Source organism: Staurois parvus, unplaced genomic scaffold (genome assembly GCF_062004578.1).
Source record: "Staurois parvus isolate SC_StPar_1 unplaced genomic scaffold, SC_StPar_1.0 ptg000025l, whole genome shotgun sequence".
Taxonomy (NCBI): domain Eukaryota; kingdom Metazoa; phylum Chordata; class Amphibia; order Anura; family Ranidae; genus Staurois; species Staurois parvus.
In genome coordinates, this window is record NW_028317821.1 from 21510901 (window position 1) to 21535448 (window position 24548).

Genomic DNA, 24548 nt, shown 5'->3' on the forward strand with positions numbered 1-24548 from the left:
GCATTTTATAAATATCTTTAAACAGCCCATTCATACACTGGTTTAGTGGTTTGAACTGAACATGCTTCAACAGTAACATACTAAAATGGCTTTCAAAATGAGAAAGCAAATGTACAAGCACATTTACATTATACATTCATATATCCAGAGGTCCAGAAGAGTGATTACATATTGGGATAAATAGGTTACTAGGGTTGGAATAATTTTTGTGAAAGTAGTATTGGGGGGATTTTTCTTAAAGCCAATGAAAGGATTCCCAGTGTGTGTCGGCTAAGGGAACAGTTTAGCAGTATTTCCTTTAAAGTCAGCCATGTCTGATTGAAACAGCAGACCAGTTTAGATAGATGGCGAGTTAGTGTCATAAGGACTTATGCACTTATCTCATCCAATAATTTTCATATGCTTTATTAAAATAATCCTTTGAAGTATAATTTCCTTTAATAGACATTCTACTAAACAAATGCAGCTATTTTAAGTTTTTGGTGAGTTTATAAGAATGTTTTTATAACAGATTTAAATGGTACTGCTGTGCCTCAAAGGACAACTTACTCGGTTGGGTAAATCAAGAAAATTGGAAATGTCTTTGTAAAGCTTAATTAAAATGCACTGGGAAAAAAACGTGTTCTCTATATATGGTGGAGTTTACCGCAGATATGAGTTAGTATGAAGTTTCATTCATAGCCACTGCATCCAGATGCTCATTCAGGGACACATACTCTTCCGTGTTCTACATGAACAAAACACTGTCTATTATGCAATGTGTGTGTGTACGTATGTATACACACACACGCTGGGCTGAAAGTGCACACTCTCAGGTTTAATTTGAGGGTATATACATCTAAATTGGAGGAAGGGTTTAGGAATTACAATCGGATCTTAAGATTAGCCATCCCCTCTTTTTTTTTTTTAAGGGACCAAAAGTAATTAGACAATTGAATAAAATTCTGTTTCATGACCAGGTGTGGGCTACTCCTTCGTTATTTCTTCATCAATTAAGCACGTAAAAGGTCTGGAGTTGATTCTAAGTGTGGTATTTGCATTTTGAATCTATTGCTGTGAACCATATCATGTCTTCAAAGTAGATCTCCTTGCAAGTGAAACAAGCCATTGTAAGGCTTCAAAAATGAAATAAATCCATCAGGGAGATAACAGCAACACTAGGAGTGGCCAAATCAACAGTTTGGTTCATTCTGAGGAAAGAAGAACGCACTGGTGAGCTCAGCAACGTAAAAAAGCATGGACATCCACGAAAGACAACAGTGGTGGATGATCACCTGATCCTCTCTATGGTAAACAAAAACTCATTCACAACATTCAGACAAGTGAAGGACACTCTCCAGGAGGTGGGCGTATCATTGTCAAGTCTACAGTCAAGAAAATACTTCAGAAGAGCAAATACAGAGGGTTCACCACAAGGTGCAAACCATTCATAAGCCCGAAGAATAGAAAAGCTAGATTAGACTTTGCCAAAAAATCTCAAAAAAAGACAGACCGGTTCTGGAAAAGTATTCTTTGGATGGATGAAGATTAATCTGTACCAAAATGACGGAAAGAAAAATTGTGGAGAAGGCTTGAAACAGCTCATGATCCAAAGCATACAATGTCATCTGTAAAACATGGTGGAGGCAGTGTGATGGCATGCATAGTTTCCAATGGCACTGGGCCATTGGTGTTTACTGATGATGTGACAGAAGCAGCCGGATTAATTCTGAAGTGTTTTTAGAGAGATACTATCAGCCCAGATTCAGCCAAATGCAGCAAAGTTGATTGGACAAATATGTAAAAAAACTCTTTGCGCTGCTACTAAAAAAGATGGGACTATTGGGACAGCAACACACACCTGGCTATACCACTAGCACAAAACAACAAACAGAAAATTGATGTTGTGCTAATCACAATAATGCCACAGACATTCCAAAACAAATGAGATGAGAAGATAATAGATAATACACCATAACATAATCAGTAAATGGAAGGAATATGGGAGTGAATGGGAATATGGGAGTGAATGGGTCCAAAATGAGTACCAAGGAGGTGTAACAGACAATAAATCGTGACCATGGGCAAAACGCACGGAAATGATCAGGGAGAAATAAAATATTAACTAAATCACAGTAATAGTGGGACATATGAGTCCGTCACAACATAAATTAAATAACGTGAATACAAGTGATGAGGAAGTGGAGCTTCTTTTTCATTTGTGTACCTGTCTATCCCTAGCCATCTGTCTATTCCAGTTATTCCTCTATTAAGTAACTTATTCCTTCTCAGTTTCCTATCTACCTGTTCAGATGGATGTGGCGTTGTGTTTTTAATCTGAGAGAGAGTCAGAAGGTAAACGACTCCTGTCGTGCTTTGTGACACCAGTGCTATGAGTGCATCTTGCAATTTTCGCTATAAAACACACAGTTCCATGAAAAAAAAATATCACTTTAAAAGTTGATAAAAAAAAATAATACAAGAAATGCACATAGCCTAAAACTATTATAGTTTCTTTAAAATGTTCCCATGAAGATTATCTCAAAGGGCAATTTTTTTTTATTTTTTTTTTACAGCCATTAACTGACAAGTGCTTGGTGGTTTTAACATTTTCCTCTAGCCTGTGAAAATGAGCAACAGATGCTGGTGTCCTGTGTAGTTTGTGTGCGAGTGTCTTGCAGGGATTATGCAGTGAGTCATCATGATGGAATATTGAAAAGAGGCAGACATTGTGTGCATTCATCTATTTGTACAGCTAGCTGAGCTTAATCTCCTACTGACCGCCTGACAAGTGAGGTTGTGTTTTTCACAGTTTCAGACACCTAGTGCTGCTCCTGCAGTTTGTGCTCCCTAAGACCTATAATTAACTTTTATGCCATTAGGAGTTTCTAGACTTTCATTATATTGATTCAACCTACATGCAGTGTTTGTATTTTCGAAATATGTTGCCAGATGGAGAAAAAAAACATAATTTGCTCACCCTTGGATTTTCTGATTAAAATGCTTTGTACGCATGCTGTAGGTATGGTAGAATGCCTATAGATAGGAATCAGTGAACCGATATCAGTAAATAGTTAGTGTGCCATAAAAATGACTGGTCTTTAATTTTTTTTAGCCTTTTCTCCGCTTCTCATTGGCAGTATGTTTTGTGCTTACTTAAAATTTCTCTCATACTTCAAGTATGGGCTGGTTTATTGAGTCATACGTTTCACCATATATGAGAGAGAGCACAGAATTGTAAAAAGTACAAGGCTTTATGGTGACCTATATCATCCTAAGACATTGCAATAGTCAACTACAAAACACAAGTTTAAATCAGGCCCGTTGACTGATGTGTGTTGCTGCAAGGCCCTTGCTTTATTTGTAGTGCATTTCGCTGCCAGTGAACCACAACACACTGTACAGTAGAGGCCAATGTACCACAGTGCACCACAATGTACATAGCACTTTGTCGTAATATACAAAAAAAAGGATCATGTGCATTGCCAGCCCAATAATAATGAATAAGCCACTTTTCTGAAGTTTCATGTTACTCCCATATTTATTGGCCTCATTACCCAACCCCCCACCCTTAAATTGCCCCTTCTTACCTGAATTGTGTGGTCCTTCACCCCGCAACCAGCACATCCCTACAGTCCGTATCATTCATAGATCTGTAAATGAAAGACTGACTACAAGTCCAATCTTCCACTGCAGCAAAGGGACTCGTAGATCTTAAGGGAGCACAAATGGGGTGATGCCACCGCACACTGGAAGTCGATTACTATCTCCAGCCCCATAATGGTAGGTCTGTGTGTACAGTGCTCAGCATAAATGAGTACACCCCTTTTGAAAAGTAAGATTTTAATCAATATCTCAATGAACACGAGAACAATTTTCAAACTTTTGACAAAACAGAGTTTTATAGAACTTTTTGTTTAGTTCATTATATGAAAGTAAGGTTAATATTATTACTTAGATCAGCGTTTCTCAAACTTTTTTCAGTCAAGGCACCCTTTAAAGTTATGGACAGTCTCGTGGAACCTTTTAAAATTATGGACAGTCTGGAGGTACCCCATTCTAAAATGTGGAAAACTATTCTCATAGTTTTATATAACGCAGCAACATTCACACATGTAGGACACCCAACATTAGAGGTGATTTAATCTTCCAAAGCAAATGCACTTTTGCACACTAAGTAGTATTCCAGTGTTTCTCTTCTCTCTGTTTTTCTCTATCACTGTGCTAATGTGACCCCAGCACTGATGGAGAAGGACAGGGAAGGGTCAAACTAGGATGCTGTGCAGGTAGCTGACATCCTCCTTATAAACTGATGATGTCATCGGCTTTCAGGACGCCAGCTGCTAGAATGTCAAAATAATATACAATCAAAACCTGTGGCTTTTTGTGACAAAAGGGCAAGCTTGATCCACCTGCTGGCTTGTATACAAGTTTTTATACAATTTTTAGACATTTTGCCAAGGCACCCCTGAAGAAACCACAAGGCACCCCAGGGTGCCTGGGCACCCTGGTTGAGAGAGGCTGATTTAGATAACAAAATGGTTTTACTCAAATGGGTTGATGCAAAAATGAATACACCCCACAACAAAAACTACTACATCTAGTATTTTGCATGACCTCCATGATTTGTAAGGACAGCACCAAGTCTTCTAGGAATGGAATGAACCAGTTGGCGACATATTGTAACATCTGTCTTTTTCCAGTTTCAAGAACGGTCTTTTTTAGAGCCTGGATGCTGGATGGAGAGTGACGCTCAACTTCAGAATTTGATTGGGTTCAGATCAGGGGACATACTTGGCCACTGAATCACTTTCATCCGGTTCTTCTTCAGAAATGCAATAGTGGCCTTAGATGTGTTGTGGATCATTGTCTTGTTGGAAAAGTGCACAACGACCAAGGGCACAGTGTGATGGTAGCATCTTCTCTTTCAATATAGAACAGTACATCTGTGAATTCATGATACTATCAATAAAATGCAGCTCCCCAACACCAGCAGCACTCATGTAGCCCCACAGAAGGACACTGCCACCACCATGTTTCACTGTAGAAACCATGCATTTTTCTTTGTACTCACCTTTGCAACGCCATACAGTTTTGAAGCCATCAGTTCCAAAAACATTTATCTTGGTCTCATCACTCAAGAGTACAGAGTCCTAGTAGTCTTCTTTTTCAGCATGGGCCCTGGCAAATTCTAGGTGGGCTTTTTTGTCCATGAGCTTTAGGAGAGGCTTCCTTCATGGACGACACTCAAGCATGCCTTTCATCTGCAGTGTATGCCGTATTGTGTCAAGGGAAACAATTACCCCAATTTGGCTTTCGAACTCTTTAACTAACTGTAATGAACTTGCATGGTGATTTTCTTCAACCCTTCTCATCAGAAGATGCTCCTGTCGAGGTATTAACTTCTGTGGACAGCCTGGACAAGTCTGTGAGATGGTTGCAGTTCCATCTTTGTTAAATTTTTGTATCATTTTTGCTACAGTATTCTGACTGATAAGTAAAGCTTTGCGGATCTTGTATTCTTCATCTATCTTGTGTAAAGAAATGATTTTCTTTCTATGTACTTGGGACATTTCTCTGCCATGTGGTGCCATTGCAGACATCATAAAAATGGGAAAGGGTTTCTTTGTTGGGTAACACCCATTTTATAATTAACTGTCTGCTGGACACCTGTTTAATGAATAATTAGACTCACATGTAGTTGAATTGTTGTTAATTGGGATTTTGTTGTCTAAAATTTAGCTTTGCTCTTAAGACTTTCATTGGGATGTTTTCATTTTTGCAACATGGTCTTGAATGAATTTGTTAGGAAAAATAATTTTTTGTGTGTGCAAATTCACAAGTCTTGTGTGAAATCATGGGCCTGCATTTGTGGGAGTATTTTGTAGTTTAGTGTCCCATAGAAAATGTTGATTCTGAAAGTAAAGTAAAGGTTTTCTGACAAATCTGTTGGGGTGTATCAGCGATGCATTAATTTAATTTTACAAAAGATGGAATATGTCTTTGACGCAATAAACTTCAATAGGACTCAAAAGTGTAAATCCAGCCTATAAGGTGGTTTCTCTTTGTAGTGCTCTATACATTCAGGTGCTTCCTTTTAACTGACATTTTATTAAGAAAGTGTTTTTGTGTTTTCAACAATCATATGCTGTAATTTGTGTAATTATTGTAATTATCTTTGTGAACCCTGCTTAGGTTATATCAATTTTCCAGTGTGTTGCAGTAAGGCCAATTCAAATACATGGGCAAATTATCCCAGAAAAAAACATGGAACTATTTTGATAATGTAGCACACCACAAATTATAGTATTTTTACTTGTGTTGTAGTGCTCTGCTCTGTGTTGGAGTTGCCTTACCTTCATGCATGCCATTCATGATGGGGTGCCATTCAGAATGAACGTAACTTGCATTAATATGCTTTATATGCAGGGGAAAAGCTTGAACCCAGTCTTAGACATTTAACAGGCTAACACAAAAAAGCAAGATTATAATGTGTATGCTGTCCTACTAACAGTTAGTCGACAGCTACCTAGCAAAACTGACAGAAGCAGCATTGTTTCATTCCAAAACTGAATTTACTTCTGTGCATAGTTCTGTAAAACTGCTATATAATCACATAAACTGAAGTTACAATATGCTTGTAAACAGGTCTCTTACAAATGCATACAATTTGCAAACACATTTCTTACAATAAATTTATTGAAATGTGATAGCTATATATAATTCGGACAAACACAATGAAAGCACTTACAGACATACATGTGTCAAAGGGAGAAAAGAAGCCTTCACTTGAGTTCTTCTGGAAGCTATAATGGCTCTGGACTGATGTGTGAGTGAAATTTCTACTTTCAGAAAAGAATAGACTGCAATTGAAGTGAATGCCCAATAGATGGTTCCCTACTTAACACAATGATGTGAATACAGAACAATGGTAGGAGCAGTCATTGATCATTTTGTCCTCAATCTTCGAAAGGTGGTGCAGGATAATTACAGCAGAAAAACACACATGTATCCATATTGAGACAGTGTTTCTCCTGCTAATATCCTGCTGCAACTTTTGGACCTGCACCTTTTGGAGCACAAGAAAGGAGGTGAGTTTTGAAGCAAATGCTGTATTTTATATTCTATTTCTACTAGTGGTGCACTGAAGTGAAAATTCTGGTGCCGAAACCAAAACCGAAAATTCAGGATGCTCTTGGCCGGAAACCAAAATGGACAGTTTTTAAAAATTAATATAACTTTCAAATGCAGTTTTTTTGGGAAAAAATTATACTGTAATAATAAAAACCCACAATATATATACCAATTTTTTTGTAAAATATGAAAGATGATGTTACACCAAGTAAATAGATATCCAACATGTCGTGCTTTAAAATTGCGCACACTTGTAGAGTGGCATCATACTACGGTACTTAAAAAATCTCCATGGGTGACGCTTTAACAATTTCTACAGCTTACCAGTTTAAAGTTACAGAGGAGATCCAGTGCTAGAATTATTGCTCTTGCTCAAACGTTAGTGGCGATACCTCACATGTGTGGTTTGAACAACATTTACATATGTGGGTGTGGCCTACGTATGCCTTCACCACTAGACGCAAGCACGGGGGGACAGGAACACTTTAAACTTATTTAGTTTTATTTTTTTTTTTACACTTTAAAAAAAAATTTTTGAATCACTTTTATTTCTATCACTTTAATGCATTCATCCTTTCTGATAGAAATAAGCAGTGACAGGTCCTTTTTATGGAGAGATATGGGGTCAATAAGACCCCACATCTGTCCTCTACAATGTAAAGCATTAGATCAACAAAAGCATTGATCTAGTGCTTTAAAAAAAAATGACCTTGTTTACAAGGCGCCAGAACTGGAAGTTACATTGACATTATTCCGGTCCTCCAAGGGCATAGAGATGAGTGGAGGCCATCTTTCCTTCAGTTATCTCTATGCCCAGCGCCGGGATCGTTCGATGGTGGGAGGCAGCGAGGGGCCGGGTTATTTTCAGCACCTGTATCAGAGCCTTTTCATATCTGCCAAAGGCCAATAGGGGTGTTTTCAGCCACCGAAATTTTGGTGGATCCCTAATTTCTGCCTGCGAGGCTACGTATTTTTAATTTTATCTAAAACTAAAATTGGGCTTTAACCACTTTAAAACCGGGTCAGTTCTGATATTTCCCACATACATGTAAAAAAAAATGCATTTTTTGATATAAAATTAATTATATTTTTTAAGGCCCTGTAGGATACAATGGTTGTTGCAATTTTTTATGTTGTACAATATTTGCTCAGAGGTTTATCAATCGCAAATTTTCAGGAAAAAATACACTTTAATGATTTTTAGTGCACAAAAACACTACAGTACCTAAAAAATCTCCCTAGGCAATGTTTTAAAACTCTTTACAGGTTACCAGTTTAGAATTACACAGGGTGTCTGGGGTTAGAATTGTTCTCACTCTGATGTTTGTAACAGTACCTCACTGTTTACGTAGTATGTGGGATCTATGAGGGGATGAGGGTGCTCTACATTTTTTAATGTTATTTCTTTTATTTAAATGTATTTTTTTACATTGTACTTTTATTTTTTCTATCAACTTTATTTCCATCACAAGGGATGAACAACATCCCTTATGACAGCATGGGCCATGAAAAGTCCTCTTTATAGAGAGATCTGGAGTCTTTTAGACTCCAGATCTTTCCTCTGCACTCTAAAGCATCTGATTTATCCAACATCAATTTGATCAGATGCCTTACAAGCCTGTAATGTTTTGTAAACAAACAAAACCTTTGTCATTTCCAGTTTCTGATGTCACAGACTGCGATGAACAAAAAGTTCCTCTTGCTCTGTTCAGCGTATGTGTATCTAGCTCCCCTATGGGATGGGAAAGCCCAGTACAGGAAGGGGTGGGGGGTGACTCGCTTATGCCATCTTTAAAAGTGATCGAGTGGCTGTATAGCTGCTTTGATCACATTTATCTGAAAGAGAATCATTGGCTGGAAAGAATGGTACCAATGTCAAGGCTTTAGCTACAGCCATGATTCTGGTATAACCACTTCAATACGAGGCCTATAAATACGTACAGCAGTATTAAGGTGGTTAAAGTGGAACTACACATTCCTACCCTCCTGTCCACCAAGGACAGTGCCCTCTTAATCTCTTTTCCCATGGTGCTGCATACGGGATTAGCTATAAGAACAACTATTTGAAGGCTTGAAAGATCAGTTGTTGGTTGACATAAGGTTACTGGCAACTGTAACAGTAACAGTTATCACCAAGACTGTAGAAAATAATATTGATATGTTTGATTAGTAATTTAATAACTTTTATTGAACATTTCTAACTTTCTCTGTGAACAGTTAAATTGGTGGATTTAGTTTCACTTTAAATTTTGTTTCTGGTGGAAGCACTCTTAATTCATCTGTTTATTCACTGGTATGCTATGGAAAGTCCAGGTCCTGTATTTAATCTGTCAAAATTAAAGGTATGGGAATATTGGCAAATCTTTGGTATGTAGGTTATGTAACATAATTGCCCTCTCCTTTCCATGGGAGTTAAATTAAAAGGAAACTCTAAAATGTCCCATGTTTAAACTGTCTCCCCCCACTCTTATTATAAGATGCTGTATGCAGTGCAAGCCAATGAGTGGGATGAAATACACCGATCTATGAGGTCACCTGCCAGCTTCCATTGCTCCAGCTGTTTTTGGCAGCGCAAGGAGTTCCTTCCCACAAGCCACGGCAGCTGCTGCAGCTTTGTGGTCATGTGGCCACCTGGATTAAAATTGATGAAAGTTATTTACACTGTGAATTCTTCCAAAATACATGCAGTATGTATAAGAGCAGTGGCTTGACTGTGTTTTAAACATGGGTTATTTTAGCCTTTCCTCCTTTAAATTCCAGCTTTAAACCATTACACTTTAACTATAACTACTGGGACTGCTACTTTAAAATATGATGGTATTTTTACATATTCATGTAATTTGGATTATATATGTTTAAAGATCACTAAAATCCTTATCCAAGCAGCCTTGGGTATTAAATGACACTGTTGCCAATCGTTTTAAGTGTGGAGCCATCTATTGGATGTGGTTTGTGTCACGGATAAGTAGGCTTGATGGCAGTTGATCACAGATGAAGCAATAGATGTTTTCCTCATATACATAATCCGTTTGTGGCATATTGACTGACAGAGGTTTGTTTTAATGCTATGCTATTTGGGTATACCACCCAGGCTGCAGTCTCCATTTTTTTTTAAACAGCTTGGAATAACTGTCGTCTTGAAGCTCTAATCTGCTTGGGTTTCAAGTCAAGCAGCAGACTCGAAAAGCACTAGGCATGCCTTTTTTTTTCCATGCAGTTTTAATATAGATACAGAAGAGAATAAAGTTTCAGATGTTTCTTTGAACTTGTGGCAGAGCTCTTTTGCTTACTCTTCATTCTTCAGAACATTTTGCAGTAGTCTGCAGTAATTAATTGCGGAGACAAAAAAGATGAAGGTTCTTAGAGGGCAAGATGTGTGTGTACGACGGCCTAAGTCCTATTATCAACAACTTCAATTAAGAACCTGCGCTTGCTTGTTTTACATTCAGAATTTGTCCATTGAAATTGGGACTCGTTTGCGGCTATTTGGGATTTTCTTAAACAAAAAAGAGTGTTAGTAATGTTTTGAATGCTTGTCATACTTTCACTGACAAGAGAACACAAAAGGCTCAAAAAATTCAGATGTCAGGTATTTAAAAAAAAAAATCATGTTCTTGGCTTCTGTCCTACTATGCTCTTAATTCTCTGTTTTTAAACCAAAAGAGGCTTAGTACAATCTACAGGCATTATAATCTATCTTCTGCAAATACAAGCAACAGTTTGATCAGTGAATTAAAGGATGCTGAACCACTTTTTCTTTTCATGACTTATTTTGTAGAAAAAAAAATACCTGTTGCAAACTCGGTTGCCTGGAGCTCAACCCTAATAATGGAAGTTGAATCATGTCTGTGTATAGGAGTAATGCTGAAGGAGCCAGACTAAGTTATAAAATGCATTGCTGAAAGATATAGGTAAAATACTGTATGTCACCAGCTATAACAACCACTAATTTGCAACAGCATATTTTTATATATTCTTATTCATTCAAAATGTACCATTGCAGTGGGGGCACCCGCCCCGGAAAAAGATATATGATTGATGAGGCTAAAGGTGCAAGGATAAGTGGTATCACTTACCTTATTGCTGGCTCCAGCAGGCTCCCATGCTGTCCTGAAGCCCCAGCTGTAGGTGGTTCCTCTGCGCCATCTCCCACAGGGCAAGGCTATTCATTGTAAGCTAGGTAAAAATGTAAGTACTGCGCCTTAGCCCTGCACCCCTAGAATAAGCAAGCATTTAACCCTTGGAGTGTGGTGGTGGGGGGAATGGTGTTATGGGCTGCACTTCAAGGGTAGATTTTGTTTCATTCCTTTAGTTCAGCTTTAAGTTCCTGAGTCTGTGCAGCTGTTGTGACTATTATAAGGGGTTGCCTCTTTTCCTTTTTTGTTTTATTATTATTATACAGTATTTATATAGCGCTAAAAGGTTTGCTCAGCGCTGTACATTATAGTGGGGGACAGTACATGAGACAATACAGTAACAAAACAATACACGAGGGGTTCGAGGGCCCTGCTCCTTGGAGCTTACAATCTAGGAGGGAGGGGATAGTGGTACAGGAGGAAGTGGCTGTGGGGGATGGAGTGGTGGGAGGAGTGGAGGAGATCGGCTGTTAGGTGAGGGCGGGGTAGGCTTCCCTGAAGAGATGGGTTTTCAGGGTGCGCCTAAAGGTGAGGAGGGTAGGTGACAGTCTGATGGATTGGGGTAGTGAGTTCCAGAGGATGGGGGAAGTCCTGAAGAAGTCCTGCAGCCTGGCGTGGGAGGTGGAGACCAGGGAGCTAGAATGTAGGAGGTCTTGTGAGGAGCGAAGATTAAGGGTAGGGTGGTATTTGGGTATCAGGTCGGTGAGGTAGTTAGGGACAGCATTATGAATGGCTTTGCATGTGTTAGTAGTTTGAATTTAATGCATTGGGCAATCGGGAGCCAGTGGAGGGAATGAAAGAGGGGGGTGGCAGAGGCGGACTTTTCCGCCTGGCTGCCCTTCTTCCTCTCCTCTGAGCTACCCACCATCATCCTTGGAGACTTCAATATCCCTATCAATGTCAACAACCCAGCCACATCCCAACTCTTCCACTTAACCTCTTCTTTTGCACTCACACAGTGCACACAGTCCTCCACCCACACCAATGGGAATACCCTGGACCTCGTTTTCTCCCATCTCTGCACCCTCCACAACCTCACAGTGGAGGTGGGGGGGGAGAGAATAGGGAGTTGAAAGTGGAGAAGAATATATCCATATTCCGGAGAAGGCAGCATGCTGGGACATGCAAAGGTAGCCAGCAGCCCCTAAACTCTGAGCTAGGCAATAGCATAGTCTGAAATCTGGCTGTTGGGCAAGACATATATGAAGCCAGGAGCTTAGGCTCGGTTCACACTAGTGTGGGTGGAAGTCACTGTGGAACCCATACTTCATCCTGCAGCTGGAACCACCTGCACACAAAAAGTGGGACCAGTGGGCAACTGCCATTAATAATAATGGCAAACTGCCCGCACTGCAAATCGCACCCACACTGAGAACCACACTGTAGTGTGGTTACCAGTGTGGGCTGCGATTTCTGGACCTTTTTCCCTGTGTTTTGCATGGGCTGCCGTGCTGTACTGCACCGTGCCTTACCATGCCGTGGCCCGAAAAATGGCACTAGTGTGAACCAAACCTTAGACAACCTAAAAGGATCTGCCTATAACTAAAATATTCATTTTGGATGGATTGACACTTTCAGTATATTGAGTCGGTGTGTGAATAGGCTGTAGGTTTTCTTGGGTTCTATTTGTTACCCATATTTTTTAATTATTTCAGGTACTTATATAACGCCGTCAATTTATGCAGTGCTTTACATATACGGTATATATTGTACATCCACATCAGTCCCTAACCATCAAGGGGCGTACCATCTAAGGTCCCTAACTTACATTTATACATACACATACTAGGGCCAATTTAGACAGGATCCAATTAACCTACCAGAATGTCTTTGGAGTTTGGGAGGAAACCGCACAGGCACAGGGAGAACATGCAAACTCCAGGCAGGTGGTGCCGTGGTTGGGATTCCAACCAACGACCCTAGTACTGCCAGGCAGAAGTGCTAACCATTTTGCCATTGTGCTGCCCATACTACTTAACTGATCATAGTTAAATCTTATTGTTTATGGTCCACCTCATTTTTTTTTCTTTTTCTTTACATTTCTTTCCTTGATGGATGAGTTACTTGCTTGCATTTTACAGATATATTACCAGATTTCATCACAAGTTACCTTGTGATGAGACACATTAATCCATGAAAATATACTCTTTCCCATCCCCCCTGCATTTTCTAGATAGCAGAAAGTATGCTCTTAAAGGATCTATAGTGCTCAGGTTTCTTCTGGGATATGTTTTCTTTAATCTACTGTGGCTCCTTGGATTCTCTTCGGCTGTACTGCTTTTTACATAGTTGTATTGATTAATGATGCATGCTTTCAATATCAGCTCTGCCATGCTTAAAACATCGAAGAAAGCTGAGAAATAATTTAAAAGTGCGTACATATGTGAAGTTCAAATCCATCAAAACCTATATCATTTTAGAAAAATTCAGTTTTGTATTTGTGGAGTTTTATCAGAAGTGTTAGACTGATTCTTATTGAATGCTTTTTTTTTTTCTTCTTTTCCTTTTCTACCATGTTTTAAGTACTGGAGGTTTTTAGTATTCCTTTGACAGGCGTTTTTAAGCCAATGTTTAGTTTTATAGTTTATTGTAGGTTATTCTGTCAACACAGGGATTATTATGCCTGTCAAGTGTGTACGCGAGAATGTTGACCTGTTATTACAGTCCTGGCCTAATTCGGAGCTTGTCTCACTTCTTGCTGTGTCTGAATTAGGGAAACTTAAACACATAGCTGCCGCCTTAAATTAATTCTAAATGAACTGTCCCTGTTATTCTCCCTGTTAAACCACTCACTCTTGTGCTTTTGCCCTCCAGCACTGGAGCAAGATGTCTAAAATCTTTGCTGGAAATGTCACTATAAGCTTCATACTTAAATGTCATTTAAAGCAACAACCTCTGTTTTGTCTGTCTTGTAAAGCTTGTGAAAATAAACTGTAGCTGGCTATAGGAATTATTTGTAGACTACTATAAATGTAACAATTGCAGGATATTTTTACTTAAAAAGAACATGCATCCGTGCAGCAAAATTCAGTGTACGTGTTTGCAGATGAACTGGTCTAAGAGTATGATAAAAATACATGTGAACCCTTACCTTCTAAACAACCCATTCAGCTTAAAATAGAAATGAAAGACAAAATGTTTGTGTATATAAATAAATAAAAAAAATATAAATATCTTTTTTTATTTTTTATTTATTTATTTTTTTTACTTAAGTGATGATGAAATCTGTTTGCTGCTTAAAGCAGAACTATGCTGCCTCTGAGCATCACAAAGAAAAATGCTATTTAATTCATTTTAATAATATTCAAGGCAAACTCCTCCAGCCACCCATGCCTCCATTCTTTATTTTGCTGAGAAATTCCTTTGAAAAACACCTCCTCTTGCCATGGCCATTTTGAGTAAGGGCAGATGATTCATGTAGCATTGACTTCCTGGAATTCATCTGCCCTTAGTTCAGGCATACAAGCAGGAGGCTGTGCTCAGTTCCCTCCAGAAGACTCCTGGGATATATGACATCATCTTCCTAGGCAAGAAACGTAAAACAAAAAAAAAATGATCAAAACAAGTAAATATGATATACATTCCTATCTATTTACTAATGCTAGCAGCATAAAGATTACAAATAGTCTGTTGATTGTGAGAGTGAAGTTCCACTTTAAGGGGCTTAGAGGCTGCAAGGGGGCATGTTAGCAGGAGGCAGAGAAACAGCAGTACACTGATCTTCCCAGTGAAAAGTTGTGCAGGGGTGTATGCCAACAGAAATCTGACCACCAGAGTACAGGCAGGCTGAGCTCCCAAGTAGTATGCAAAGGAAAAATCTGACCACACTGAGATAGATGTGCTTCCATGCCCTGGCGCGATCAGTTTGTAGTAGGACAGCAGGGGGCATGGCAGGATCACCAGGTATTTCAAACAAAGAAAGTAATGCAAAAAGAACAGGATACTTTTTCATACAATCTTAAATGCTGGGGTAACATACACTTTAAAGCGTAGTTTCACTCATTCTGTTAAAAAATAAGTCAGCAGCTACAAAAATTAACTGCTGATTAAAAATTAACAGCCACTCACCTGTCCCACAAGTGCGCGGTGCCCCTGCCGTAGCCTGTTTTACCAGCCGTCCTGTATTTCAGGTGCTGGCATCTTCAGTGTGGGCACCCGGCTGTGACAGCTTGTGGCTTCACAGCCGGGTGCCCACTGCGCATGCGTGAGCAGCGCTGCACTTCCTGAATGGCCCCATCATGTTCTGGGACCTGACACGTGTCCCACAAGACTACGGCGAGGGAGGGTAGGAGGACAACTTCCGCTTCCGATTGCCTAGGCGATCGCAATGGAAGTGGGAGCGGGTACCTGTCAATTTCGGATACCCGCTCCCAAAAGGTGCCAATCCTTAATGGGGAGCGGGGTACCACTCTTTAAATCCAAGACACACACTATATATTATGCGTATGTATATAGTTTAACACAGCATAAAGGCATAGAACTGAGATCTTTCAAAGGGTTTTTTTTTGGTGTATCTCGCTGCTCCCAGCTTTGTGATTGGACAGTGAAGGAAAAACCGCACACGATAAGGTTTTCCCCGTATTCTCACTTGTATTAAAATTCCCAGCATTATATTGACAATACTGTGTTTGCAGTTGAGTACTGATTAGCTCAGTTGTAGGCTGCAGATTTCAGATAATGAATACAGAAATGGATTATGGGGAGCTTTTATTTCATATTTGCCTGGAGTTCAGCTTTAATGCTTAACTCTGGGGGGGAAAAACTATTTTTAAATTACTTTTTGTTTAATTGTTTAAAAAACAATTTTTAGACATTTCCGTTTGTTAAAATAAGGTACCTCTAATGCTGCTGTATTGGGTAATTTTTTGAGCGCTGACACTTACATTACCAGTTCTAGTGCAGTGATGATAGTGGGTCACTTGCTCCTCTACTTCTTTCATTTGCAAAATATTTGTATTTTCTTTATATTATACTTTTTATTGCAAAGGAAACTCTCAGGTGCAGAGTCAATGAGAAAAAATTATACAACAGGTCAACACATGACCATGAATCAGACAAGGTGTAAAGCATTGAAGTCTGAGGATAATACACAAAGTCCTTCAAGCTGCCATTCTTGAGAGAACAATTAGATAAATGGTAACCTTCATGTAAAAGCCTTAAGGAGCAAGGTATATGAACAAGTTTCCGGACTTGCCTGGTATCCCGGTGAAGGCAGAAAGAAGATCGGTAATGGAGGGTCCTCATTCTATATAGTACATGTTAAACTTGATGAAACAATGAAATAACGGGGCAGACGGCATAGTAAAGTGTGGTGGGAAAAAAGAGAAGGAAGGGAAAATTGGGGGGAGAAAAGGGACTAGAGGCCCCCATAGTCTGCAGTAGGGGTGGACCAGAACACAAGATCATGGGTGTTAACAAATCCAAGCTTTAACAGAAGACGAAGAAACAGGAATAGCTCCACTCTTGCCGATGTCCTGAAGAAGATGAGAACTTTAGTCCGATTTAATGCAGATTTCTCACCAATAAAATCAGGTTTTATACACTTTTTTTCTAACTAAGATACAAAGAAGCAAACAGTTCCTCCATCCCCATAAGGTCATCGATGCGTGAGAACTACTGGAATGCATGCTCTGGCCATATTTACCAAGTGCTGTAAAAGTGAGTTCTTGTACTGTTTTCAATAGAAAGATAATTAAGATGAAGCAAGAAAGCCATGTGGACATTGAAGGTCACCTCTGTTAATTTGTAATATATATTGATTGGACAGTAGACCAAAAATGGACAAGGATCAGGCAGTCCCAGAATATGTGCAAACAAAGCCAGCATTTATGCAGTGTCTGGAGTCCTGTATCACATGATAAGCAGCTTATAACCCGTTTTCTGGATTTTATTAGAAATGGAAGCCTTGAGTGCTAGAGTAAGAATACGGTCTGTCCAGGGGCGGACTGACCATCTGGAAACTCGGGCACTGCCCGAGAGCCCGGGGTCAGTAGGGGGCCCCATGAGATGCCCCTGGTACCTTTTTCATAGGCTTTTTTGAGTTTGGGCAAGGACACAGAGGCCCTATGATCCCCTATTGCCCGGGGGCCCCATGAGTTGTCAGTCTGCCCCTGGGTCTGTCTGAGCTTTTGTGAATGTATGATCCATGCCTTTTCCCATGTTGCTATATAAGATGAGGGTAAACTCGCGTCTGCCTCTTGCATGGTAGAAATTGCTAAAGAAAGAGTATGCCTGTGGCGGGTAGAGGTCTCTGAATAGTTCACTATCCCGGGATATGGGACAAAGAAACTGTGACAGTTGGTATTTTCACCAGTTTCCTAATAAACCAATTTGGGCTTGAAGTCTTTGAGGTGAGAAGAGACAGAGCTGTTCCCAAAAGTGTAAAACCCGGAATGTCCCTGTCTGGACAAGATCAAGGAAAATTGCAATCCTGCCCAAATCACACTGCAATGATGGCAAAATGCAGCGTTTGGGTACCATTTGTTTTTAATTTTTAAACATTTTTAGAATCTCAGTGGTTCTGTCTGAAATCCCAAGATGTGAATGGGGCCTAAAGGTACAGACTAGGTACGCTGGAGCCTTCACTATGTAGGGATCCGAACCCCTAGTTAAAGATTATGTCCGCCCAAAATTTGATATTCCTGATGTGTGCCTACTGTACAATGTACTTGTATGAAAAAGCCTCCTGTTGTTCTCTTTGTATTGCTTCCGTTGTGTGAAATCCCTGGTGTGCCTGCCAGTCCCTCTGCTTTCCCATAAAAAACAGACCACACTAGGTATGAGAGCAGCGTGGTCAGATTTCTGGCTGTGCTGGAAACTCAATCTGCTCTCCTCCAATGATCAAACTTGTGCTTACACCCCACTTCCCCTGCACAGCCATTCACTGGGAAGATCCGTACGCTGCTCCTTCTCCTCCCTTGCTCCTTATGCATCTGAGAGCAAGAGGATATGTGATTGCTTATAAAAAAGGGGGGAAAAAGGTATTTATAATGTTTTTTATATTTATACATAAATGTTTTGCTTTTTGTTTCTGCCTTTAACTTAATGGATTGTTTTACAAGGGGAGGGTTTACATTTACTTTAAGGCTCCATTCACGCTTGTGCAACTTGTCATGCAACTTTGGATACTATAGTCGCATGACATGTCATAATCCCATGTTTTCTAATGACAGCCGTTCAAATATGTGCGACTTAAAAAAAAAAAGTTTCTCCACTACTTTGGTCCGACTTTCATGCTATGTAAACCCTCAAAAGTCGCATGAAATTTGCGTTTTAATGTTATCAATACGACAGTTGCAGAACAGTCAAAGCCAAAGTCGCATCCAAGTCTCACCCATCCAAAGTAGCATCAAAGTCACAATGGAAATCGCACGACTTTGGAGTTGCACAAGTGCGAATGGAACCTTACGTCGTATATTGAAGAAAAACATTTGTTTAACACGTTCCTGCCCGGCCTATAGCAGATTGACAGTCGGGCGGGACATTTGCCGCTGTGACTGGGCATCATATGACATCCTGTCAAAACAAGCCGCTCACGCGGCCGCGGGGCCATGCAGTGGTGCGATCTGCCATTGGACACTGCTGATGACATATCACTACACTGGCCCGTTGCCAGTGTCATGTGAGCGCTGTGACCAATCACAGCAGATCGCATGTCAATTGTATACAATGGATGGCTTCCTGTCATGCCACCCATTGTATACAATTATGTTGTTAGCTGTGACTGGTCAAGGAAGTCACATGATATAGACAGGGCCAATCACAGCCCATCTGTATCATGTTATCAGCTTTGCCCAATCACTGCTAATCACAACAAAAGACTGAATGAATCAGTGTCATTCAGTAACAATGATTGCAAATATCAATGAAATACATTGGTGTTAACAATCATAATGTGTTAAAAAAATCCTGATCACTTGCCCAGAGTAGTTCGATGTTACTATGGTAGCATTATATTGATTTGGTCAGTGTGCTGAAAAATAAAATGGTGAAAAAATTTAATAAAAAAATAGAAACATAAAAAAAATACAAATTAAATTATTATCATTATTTCACCAAAGAAATGTAGCCGAATACATTTTGACCTAAATTTATGAACAAAAGTTATTTATGTGCAAAATTTTATAACAGAAACGAAGAAAAGTGTTTTGTTTTTTTTTTTTTTCAAAAGCTTCAGGTGTTTTTTGTTTTATTTAGCAAAAAATAAAAAGCTCAGTGGTGATTAAATCCCACCAAAAGAAAGCTCTATTTGTGTGAAAAAAGATACAAATTTCATATGGGTACAGTGTTGCATGACCGCGCAATTGTCATTCAAAGTGCGACAGCGCTGAAAGCTGAAAATCGGCCTGGGCAGGAAAGGGGTATAAGTGCCCGGTATTGAAGTGGTTAACAAAATACAAGGCATTTTGGGAAAGAATGGGGGGGTTTGTGAATGGGCAAGGTGAGAAAGTTCCTGCTTCAGTATAGTGATGATGGGTAAAGTTTCAGCACTGAAAGTTAGGTGTTGTAGTGTACGGGTTGAATAAATGAAGATCTTTACCGAATGCAGCAGCACCCACCCATGGAACACCCAACATTAATTTATTTTTACATAGCACATGCCCACATTTTTTTTTTCTGGGGTTCGGTTTTCTGTATGGGCCTGAAGTAACATTGCATTGCTGGGTGATTTCATGCCTGGAGTGCGATCACTGCTGCATTGGTAACATTAGAACTGTTACCAGCGATAATTGCAGCCGCATTAGAATTTTGTGGCTAACCTTTATTAGGAAAAATGCCTGCGTTTAGCCAGTATAGAATGAATTAGTAGCACTGCAATTATATGCTCGTGTGTGGTGCACAAGTGAAGGATTATTTTCAAGCTTGCTTTTCGTATCTGGAAATAGCCCTACGGGCAATGTTGATCTTTGTAAATTTCTGTTTGAAGAAAACCTATGCCGAGGGAAGTGCACAGGCTGCCAGCGCTGACATTTGCTCTTGAAAATGCTGTTTGTCTGGTGCTCGTGCTAAATCAGTGGCTTCAGAATTTCCTGAGCTGCTGACCCAGAACAAGTTTTCTAGATTTATTGATTAATACTTTTTCCTGGTCATTGACTCAAAGTATTGAAATAGACAAAAGGGGGGCAACGATGTCAGCCTGCTTTATTCTGTCTGTGCAGGTTGCTAGTCTAGATTCACACCACGTGTTGCGTTTTTAGCACTCTTTAAATGCACTTGAGTTGATGTGCATTGATGCGTGTGATTTTTTTTTTTTCTTTATTTTGTTTCATTTGTGCTGCAACATGCTGTAATGCATTTAAGTGAAGCAGGTTTTATTTTCACCCATCACACATCAACCTCTTAGATTGTAAGCTCCAAGAAGCAGGGCCCTCCTATCTCTCTTGTATTGAACTGTATTGTTACTGTATTGTCTCCCTTATATTGTAAAGCGCTGAGCAAACTGTTGGCGCTATATAAATCCTGTATAATAATAATAATATATAGATATATACCTCTTATATTGTAAGCTCCAAGAAGCAGGGCCCTCCTATCCCTCTTGTATTGAACTGTATTATTACTGTATTGTCTCCCGTTATATTGTAAAGCGCTGAGCAAACTGTTGGCGCTATATAAATCCTGTATAATAATAATATATAGATATATACCTCTTATATTGTAAGCTCCAAGGAGCAGGGCCCTCCTATCCCTCTTGTATTGAACTGTATTGTTGCTGTATTGTCTCCTGTTATATTGTAAAGTGCTGAGCAAACTGTTGGCACTATATAAATCCTGTATAATAATAATATATAGATATATACCTCTTATATTGTAAGCTCCAAGGAGCAGGGCCCTCCTATCCCTCTTGTATTGAACTGTATTGTTGCTGTATTGTCTCCCTTTATATTGTAAAGCGCTGAGCAAACTGTTGGTGCTATATAAATCCTGTATAATAATAATATATAAATATATACCTCTTAGATTGTAAGCTCCAAGGAGCAGGGCCCTCCTATCCCTCTTGTATTGAACTGTATTGTTCTGTATTGTCTCCTGTTATATTGTAAAGTGCTGAGCAAACTGTTGGCGCTATATAAATCCTGTATAATAATAATATATAGATATATACCTCTTATATTGTAAGCTTCAAGGAGCAGGGCCCTCCTATCCCTCTTGTATTGAACTGTATTGTTGCTGTATTGTCTCCCGTTATATTGTAAAGTGCTGAGCAAACTGTTGGCACTATATAAATCCTGTATAATAATAATATATAGATATATACCTCTTATATTGTAAGCTCCAAGGAGCAGGGCCCTCCTATCCCTCTTGTATTGAACTGTATTGTTGCTGTATTGTCTCCCGTTATATTGTAAAGTGCTGAGCAAACTGTTGGCGCTATATAAATCCTGTATAATAATAATATATAGATATATGCCTCTTAGATTGTAAGCTCCAAGGAGCAGGGCCCTAATATCTCTCTTGTATTGAACTGTATTGTTGCCGTATTGTCTCCCTTTATATTGTAAAGCACTGAGCAAACTGTTGGCGCCAGGGGCGGATTGACCATTTGGAAACTCGGGCACTGCCCGAGGGCCCGGGGTCTGTAGGGGGCCCCATGAGATGCCCCTGGTACCTTTTTTCATAGGCTTTTTGAGTTTGGGCAAGGACACAGGGTCCCCATTATCCCCTATTGCCCGGAGGCCCCATGAGTTGTCAGTCTGCCCCTGGTTGGGGCTATATAAATCCTGCATAATAATAATAATAACACAGTGCTTTGGTGTGAAGTAGGCCTCTAGGGTACCACATACAGTAGCCAAGAATTTTACAAGTGTTTTGACCCCTTTAAGTGCTGATTCACACATGCGGTGCTGATTGAAGCTTGGGTTTCACAGCTAATTGACACAGTAGCTGTTCACCGGTTCACGTCAGGTTTAGATCAGGTTCAGGTCAGGATTTTATCCTTTTCACACATGTCAGGTTTAGAAACGGTTCCTATAGAAGTCAATGGCCTGTGATCTGCAACTGAACTGGACCGCACTGCTCAAAAATCATATAGGACTCTTCACGCTTATATGTGAATGGGCACTAAAGCTTCTGTCAGGGAGTATTGAATGAAGATCCTAATGTTGGCTGTAGCTTTAAACAAGCTTCAGCTGGGATTGTTTAAAGCTAAGTCCTCATGCACACTGGATGTTTTTACAGCTGCTGTTTTTGGCTTTTGACGTTTTTTTCTACATCCAGTAAACCCCCCCAGCGTGTTATCCTATGTGTCCATGCACACATAGACTGTAATGAATGTTTTTTTTGGCTGGAAAAACAACCCCAGGACTAGTGGGTTTCTAGAGGAGGTTTTTAGCTGTAAAAACACTCTAATGCTGAAAAACACAGCAAAACACTGCAAACCGGCGTTTTTGGATGTTTTTTTTTACCCCAAAAAATTTATTTTTGTTTTGGTAAAAAAAAAAACCACAATTGCGGCAAAACACCACTAAACACGAATGCAAAAACGCTAAAAAAAGCTGAAAACCTCACTTTTTTTTAACGTGACTTTACACAGCTAACGTTACCAGAGTTATAAAAACACCCCTCCAGTGTGCATGGAGCCTGAAACCGACACTCCTATAATTCGGATTTGTGTATTTAACTGTTCCAGAAATAAAATAAAGGGTGCTTTAAGGGCTTTAAAAGCCACTCCAAAGGTATGAAATGCTTTGTAAATACCTGCTGTATAATGTGCTCTTTACATTAATGCCTGTGTGATGTGGGCCTAAGGGTGTTTGTACATGGCCTGATCTGTCTGATGGAATTGACTGGAAGATAGAGAACTAGTCAGTAAGGCTCCTTATTACACTCAAGTGTTTGTGTTTTGGAAAGTAAAAGGTCACAGATTTCAGCTATTTCTTTTCTATTTATTTATTTGCTATTTATTTGCAAGCAAGAACTGTTTTTTTTTTTTGCAAAAAGTCCTCATGCACAATGGATGTTTTTACAGCTACTGTTTTTGGCTTTTGATGTTTTTTTCTACAGCTAGTAAACCACCCAGCATGTTATCCTATGTGTCCATGCACACATAGACTGTAATCAACGTTTTTTGGCTGGGACGTTTTTTGGCTGAAAAAAAACCCTCCAGAACTAGTGGGTTTTTAGAGGAGTTTTTTAGCTGTAAAAACACTCTAATACTGAAAAACATGGTAAAATGTAGTAAATCTGGGTAAATCAGCGTTTTTGGACTTTTTTTTATCAAAAAAAGTATTTTTTGATAAAAAAAAACCCCACAAATGTGACAAAACGCTGCTAAACACTAATACAAACATGCTAAAAAATGCTGAAAAACTCACGTTTTTAACTTGACTTTACAAAGCTAATGTTACCAGCGTCAAAACGCCCAATGTGCATGGAGTCTTAGGGCTCATGTATACTGCAGATGATAAACTCACGTTCAGGAGCTGTTCAGCAGTTTTTTTCAGCAGCCCCTGAACTCTCCCTATTGTTTTCCTATGTGTCCATGTACACTATGTCGTTTACAGGCAGTTGAGTTTACAGTCGTTTTTTGAACGCAGAAAACTTGCGTTCAGGAGTAGATTTTATCAGCGTTTCAAACGCCAAACACCTGTAAACGCGGCTAACCGCATTTATAATCATTTGAAATTTTTTTTAACTCTTCCATTTCCACATGCTGTCCAGAGCCTTTTTTCATCATAAAAAATGCATGCAAAGCGTTTTCCCGGTACTCAAATGGACCTGGTACACCATAATTTGAGGTTTCGCATGAAAGAATATGTTAGACACTGCTGCAATAATTTCTGCACAGAAATAAGCTGGAACACATCCAACACCACAAATAAATAAAAAGACAGCTAATCTCAACAAATACTGCTCTCTCTGCTTCTGCTCTCTCTTTCTCTTAAAATGTCTGAAATAGTTAATTTTTTTTTACTGTTTTTCAGTGCATTCTGGGCATTTTGGAAGGTCTCCTGAGGTTATTGTTAAAAAACACTTCTAAACGCAAACGTGGCTAAACAGACGTTTTTTAACCTACGTTTTTCCAGCAGTCAGTTTCCATCGTTCAGAAGGGACCTTTTAACCCCCCCCCCCCCCCCCGGTGCCCAGCCTGTGGCCCAGGGGCCTCATATGGCCCTTTTGGCCCTTTTTGTACAGCTCTTGCGGTGCCTGAAGACACTAATCTGTGTTTCTCTATTGCCCTGTTATAGCAATGATCTCTTGCAGCCTCGTGTAATGTGTCTTCAGTCGCATTATGTCCTGAAGCATATCCCCAATCTCCAACAACTCCTATTGCAGGTACACAGTCTCTGAATGTCCCCTGCA

General features: G+C 39.6%; 1 protein-coding gene across 2 annotated transcripts in view; it reads left to right on the top strand.

The window, feature by feature from the left end:
* TMTC2 (transmembrane O-mannosyltransferase targeting cadherins 2) overlaps window positions 1–24548 on the top strand; it is a 420955-nt gene that overhangs the window by 64993 nt on the left and 331414 nt on the right. The window lies entirely within an intron of this gene.